Source organism: Grammomys surdaster, unplaced genomic scaffold (assembly GCF_004785775.1).
Source record: "Grammomys surdaster isolate TR1022 unplaced genomic scaffold, NIH_TR_1.0 65, whole genome shotgun sequence".
Classification (NCBI taxonomy): domain Eukaryota; kingdom Metazoa; phylum Chordata; class Mammalia; order Rodentia; family Muridae; genus Grammomys; species Grammomys surdaster.
This window is the reverse complement of record NW_021604567.1, coordinates 16,043,115-16,049,367: the sequence shown is the minus strand read 5'-3', so window position 1 is coordinate 16,049,367 and position 6,253 is coordinate 16,043,115. Positions and strand designations below refer to the sequence as shown.

The 6,253-nt window shown below is 43.0% G+C and overlaps 1 protein-coding gene across 1 annotated transcript in view; it reads left to right on the top strand.

The window, feature by feature from the left end:
• The window catches only part of Abcc4 (ATP binding cassette subfamily C member 4), a 219,589-nt gene that overhangs the window by 147,149 nt on the left and 66,187 nt on the right, over positions 1 to 6,253 (top strand). The window lies entirely within an intron of this gene.

The window sequence follows — 6,253 nt, the reverse complement described above, 5'->3', positions numbered from 1 at the left end:
TTTTTCAGTGACTCAGGCAGGGGATCTTTTTTTTTTTTTTTTTTTTTGTTTCCCCCTAAGCGTTTATTTTGGAGAAGAAATGCATCTCTCAAAAGCTGTGCAGATTTTAAAGTCCCAGATGCCTGTGGCTCACTTGCAATGAGACTGAACCCCTTTCCCTCTTCCTAACCATTGCCAGTTTACAGCTGCTCACCGGAAGCCAGGTTGCAGACAGGAAGTGGAATTGTCACCAGGGATTCTGTTGAGCCCCAGTCTTGCAGGGCCCCTGGGATCCACAGTTGAGCTGGAATCCTGTTAGTCACACAGAAAGGGAGCCCGGGACTGCAAACAGCATGACCCATAGGTGAAGACTTCTCCTCACACCCACCCGGGGCCCACAGGCGGAGTCTGCACAGCAGAGAAGCACACCAGACTCTTGGTTCTGTGAAGTTATTTTTAAAATGTTTCCTACTGGCTTCAGCTATGCTCTTACCCTCGGGAAACAACCTCTCACTGCAGAGTCCCCCGTCCCATAGAAATACAGATAACTTTAAGCACATGTTTTGACAGCAATTATTAATTACTTCGACAAGAATTATTAGCAAAGGGCTCTCTCCACAGCCCTGAGCCAGGCCGAGGTTGAGTTTCCAAAGCTAGCTGGCCCATTGTGAGTTTAGCAGAGTGAGCCCTGCTAATTAGAATCCATCTTGTGTTGTGTGTTTTTATAGCGCCTGTGGAGGGACGATACTTGACAGGTACTTCTTGATTCCAGTACAAAGCATTCTCCGTCCGCCTTGTGAGGAGAGAAGATTCTAGCCTCTAGCCTCATACTTCAATTTAGCCAGAGACTCCAGGGTCTTTATTCATCGTCCACCCAAACACTGCTGGTACACTTAACCACTGTTGGATCCTGTTAGCCAATTTCTAGAATCTAAAAAGCGGTGAATCTTGACGCTGTTGTTCCCGCACCCCCGAAGGGGTTTTACGTGAAGGATAGCTCACTTATCAAACACGATTCAGATCTGTTGTCACTCACTTCATTTGCAGGTGTCTTTAATAAGCCTGCCCTTAATCCTTTCAGGAAGAAATATTTTCTCCTTTTAAAAATAGTATTAGCTAAATATAAAAGCACTGATCTCCTGCCATTGTCGTGGGTTCTCTGAGGGACATTTCCCAACATTCGTTGTTTCAATGGTTGTCAAGAGGAATCAAGTGAAACTTAGTAAACAGAGCTGCTTCCTAGGACTGGGCCCAGCCTTGGCCGTGGAGGATTTGTGTCTGACGGCTGAGTGGCCTTCTCACCGAGGAACCACTGGCATCATTTTGAAGTATTTGGTGCCTGTTGCTTTATGATAGAGCAAAGATTTTTTTTTTTTATGAGAGCCACAAAAAATGAATTTAATGTGCCCTCAAAGAAAGGCTAACCAAAAAAATGTAAATGTAAAAATCCCCCCCCCCTTTTTAAGTAGGATAGGGCTCTGTCAGGACAAAAACAACCCAGTGGTGTTCTGGGACTCTTAATGGAATCATGTAAACTTAAAATAAACACTATTATGGTAAGCACATAGAATGAAAACTAATTTTCCAAATCAAATACATTATATTCAATTCATTTTCCCCAATCAACCAAATGTTTAAAACCTGTTAGTTATAACAGCAATCTCCTGGAAATTAATTAGAAGCCTATTAGCTCTGCTAGCTCGGGCGGATGGCAGGGATTGCTCCTTCCATGTATAAGTAGTCTCTGGAATGAAAGTGTGGCAAGGTCACAAATGACTGTCCCATGGGCTCACCCTGTGCATGGGCTTAGTACTTGATCTTTTTGGTGTGTTTTCTGGGGAGGGGGCAGTTTGGCAGGGGGTGCTTTCCCTTTCAGAAAAATTTTGTCTACTCTAATTCAATCTTTTAATACATTTTAAAAACATTTTGACTAAAAATGTAGCTCTCCTGACCTTGCATTTCTGAGACCTCGGTTCTATTCCCAGTACCACCAAAACAAACAAACAAACAAACAAAAAAGGGCCAGTGATAACAACAGCAGAATTGTGAGAATTAGCCATCAGACAAACCATTCAGGACTACGACTCTGCTATCAGTAATAGCACCAGCTTTCTGGTGTGGGTCTCTGAGGTGGGTGGAATTTTCCTCAGGCCTTGTTTACTGGTGTGTCGGTCCTTGAAGGGTTGGTTTTCTTAGCTCCTTTCCAAATTGACCTTAGTAGCTAACTTCCTGTCTGCCTTTGTTCTTAATGTCACTAGCAAACCCTGCTGCTGACATCAGGAAGCCACCAGCCAGCTCCAACTATGTACAGGGAATTTCCCAGGATGCTCCTGTACTCAGCTTGGCTGAAACAGTTAAGTTCAGCGGGATCTGATCTTCAGGGAAGCAAGAGTTCATCCAACATCTCCAGCGAACGTAGCAGCACGCAGCACGTAGACTAGCAGGCAGAGTAGAAACCAGAGCTCACAGTTGAGGTGATAGAAAGCAAAAAATAAAGGCTGCTTAGCTCGTAGTCCGTCCTTATAAAAGCTATGCATGTGTGCATGCTTTTCTGGAGAATTAAGATTGGCTAGCTATAGAAGTGAGTAGTGTAATTACAATTACCCCATGAACTGTTTAATCCAGGGCATGTGTGCTTCACTGCCTTTTCTGAAAGGTGAAGGCAGTTTAGTTAGTTTTGCAAGTCAGTCCAGAACTTGAGCATCTTGCTGAGTGTAAATCTGAGGAATTGAGGAGACGGGTCCTGAGGACAGGACCCTTCATTTGTGACATTGTACCTGGAGTCCCTATGTTCTGAGTTGGGACAAAAATTAGGACAGAGATCTGTCAGGCTACCGATGGGATGGCTAAATGAAGGAAATTTTGTTTAAAATGTGAACAGATTTCCTACTGTATAAGGCTAATTTTGTCCCTTAGGCTTCAACAAAAGATTGATGATTGTGTGTACATGGATGGGTTTTGTTTTAAAGTACTAACTATTGGTATTGGTGGTCATGGGGCACAGTGCAGTGACAGTTTTCAAAATCCGTGTCTTTGATTGCTTTCGCGAGAGGTATTAATGAGACAGGGTAAGAAGAGATGTCTGGGAGACTGGGCCCTTGGTAGGTCCAAGTGTGGATCTTTAGTGACTAAAGATAGATTACTGACGGGCTATGTAGCAAGGGGGTAGAATAGAACTGAAGGGTGTGCTGAATAAAATATAAATACATGACTGGAAATAGTAGCATTAAAATGGGAAGGTACGTTGGAGTTGCCAATGGCTCATAGTATACCTCTGGCTTAAAAAGTATTGTTCAAATGTGTTTCGTTTCTTGGGCTTTTCAAGAAATTGCAAGCACTTTGGGTATAGACAGGATTTCTCATAGCAAGTCCTCCATCAAGACAGACTCGTTTTATGCAGGCTAAAACTGGGTAGAATTAAAATATCAGTGCTGTAGAGATGTTCATGTGCCCTCAGATAGGAGACGCCAAGGAGAGACAAACATCTTAGAACCTGAATGATTGTACTGTTAACTAGACACACACACACACACACATATCTGTATATATGTAGATATATATTATATGCATGTGTAGAAAAGGTCATTAGCTCACAGCTTTAACCCTTTGATGTCTTATTGTCAGCATAAATTTCAGTAGCATTGATTTACTTTGTTTTCTCTTTCTATAATGCACATTCTATCTTACTGTGTGTTGTTTCAAGCATCACAGAATAATGCATGTAGAAGCCAAGAGGACAGCTGGTGGGAATCAGTTCTCTCCTTCTACCAACCTCTCTACCAGCCCACAGTCCTACATTTTCCTAAAGTGGTGATTAATAATTTAACAGATGCCATGTCTTAAATTTTTTTAGTAGCATTTTAATTAAAATAAGACTCAGTATTTTTAGTAATCACCTTAATAAGATAAATATGTTTGTAATATTTGATGGGGGTATGCTGAATGACTATGTTTGTGAATAGATACCTCACAAACCGTCTTTACTTTTTCCCCAAAGGAAAACATTATTTTTTATGTAAATTGGTGACTTGGGGATGAATCATTTCCTATTCCTGTAGGGTGTCTCTCCTTTCCAGCCTGTACCACTGATCTGTTAGGGAGCTCATAGAATGTGTCGGATATAGGGAGACATAGTCCGTTCAGCAAAGCAGAATAAAGCACAAAGCCAAACTGGACTGGGTTGTCCCAAATTGGGAAAGTAACTCTGTAGGTTCTGTATCGTGGACTTTAAAGCTATTTTATGTATCCTTATGAGATGTGTGTCATATTCATGAGATAAGGTGACTATTTTTCCTTCTCTGATCATCGTGGTCTAGTTGTCTCTACGTTCTCCCCATGACCCTCTATAGAGGCCCGTAGCAAGTAGTTATACCCACAGCGTGATCGAAATGAAATCAGAATCTCTGGGAGATGCTGCCCATGTATGGACATTGGGGAAATGCCCCGTTGCCTTGGCTTCCGGTAGAGCACAAAGAACCTGAGTGCAGCTTCCAGGTTGATTCACACAGGAGACATCCTGACCTCAGGTGACAGAAACAACTGCAGAGGGCCAGGGCTGCCTCCTTCCTCCCGGAAAATGGGATCACTGGGGATGGCCTGAATCAAACAGCAGGCAAAACTTGAAGCTTCTCCCCATAGCTTTCCTGGAGCCCTCTCCCCTGTTGATCGTCATACGAGTTTGTATGTCATGCATACTCATTCACCCAAAGGGCCTGAAACCGAGGCAGGAGGTGGTCACAACAGAGGAGGTAGACAGGGCTGGAGGAGAGACCTGTGAACAAAGAGGAGAAGGGCAGGGTGCTGCCAAAGTCCCCGTATGACCACGTACCTTTCCTCAACTGAGGAAGATGAAGGAGGTTGGTGGCAGTGTTCTGATATTATTATTATTATTATTATTATGATTTTATTATTATTATTATTTTGGTTATACTGAGTGCCAAGTGTGTTGTAGCTAAGTTTTAATGATCCTACTTGGCTTTAGCATGAGTGATCAGCCTCAATCATTTTAATTTTATCACTCCTCATTGATTTATTCAGAGAACACCTTTCTCATCGACTGCTGCCTTCTCGTGCTCTCACGTGAAATCTCGGGTATAGTATTTAGCATCCATAATTACTACTGACTGCCTGTCACTGGTTTTTCGTTCTGTCTGCTGCATTGCTGTCTGAGCCACATGCTGTGTGGATCAGACCATCACCGAGCTTCTGAACACAGCAGACACCGTTGCTCTCCACTTGAAATGTCAGTATCTCAGCTGATTCCAGCACTTAACTAAGATTTCTCCCCTGAACCCAAGAGTCTAATATATAGCAGCAGGTGAATCTGATCAACAGATAATATATATATATATATATTATAGCCTCCTCTAAGGCCAGTGTGGGAATGCCCAGCACTGAGCAAGGGCTTGAACCCTTCTCTCACAGGGTAGTGCCCTCTCAGACTCTGTATCCAAACAGATGTATGTTACTTTGCCCATGATTCATGTTATAAAGGGCAGGGGTCATTCTAGTTACCCACCCCCTCGATCTGACTCTTGGAGGGAAACTACCCATGAACCATGTGTGTGTGTGTGTGTCTGTGTGTGTGTATTTGTCTGAGTGTCTGTGTGAGTGTGTAGGTGTGCACATATATATAATATGTGTATATAATGTGTATTTATGTGCATGTAACATATGTGTATATGTAGTATGTGTACATGTATATATATGTCTATATGTAACTTGTATATGTATATGTATATGTGTGTGTGTGTGTGTGTGTATGTGTATATATATATATCATGTGTCTGTAACATGTGTGTGTTCATAAATTCCCTCAAGGAGCCATACATTTGCACTGTCTGTGGCAGGGCTGGGGAGATGGTAAAGCGCTTGCCATGCAGACGTGAGGAGCTGAGTGCAGTCCCCTAGAATTCATATGAAAAGGCCAGGCTTACAGCCCCAGGAGTGAGGAGATGGAACTCAGGGGCTACTTGAGACTTAGTGGCCAGCCAGCCTAGCCTCGCCAGATCCCTGAGCTTTAGGTTCAGTGAGAAACCCTGTCTTGAAGTAAGGCAGAAAAGGGATTGAGGAAGACGCCTAACACTAACCTCTCACCGTCACACACAAGCGGAGATACATACGTGCACACCTGCACACATGTTCGGTTGAGCCTGTCCAAAGTTAGCCCATCCTAGCTCATTAGTGAAGCCTACCCTGAAATTTTAGGGAACATAAAGATGTGTCATGTATACATCTCTCTCCTCTGAAGACGCTGTCATTCTTGGCTCATGGA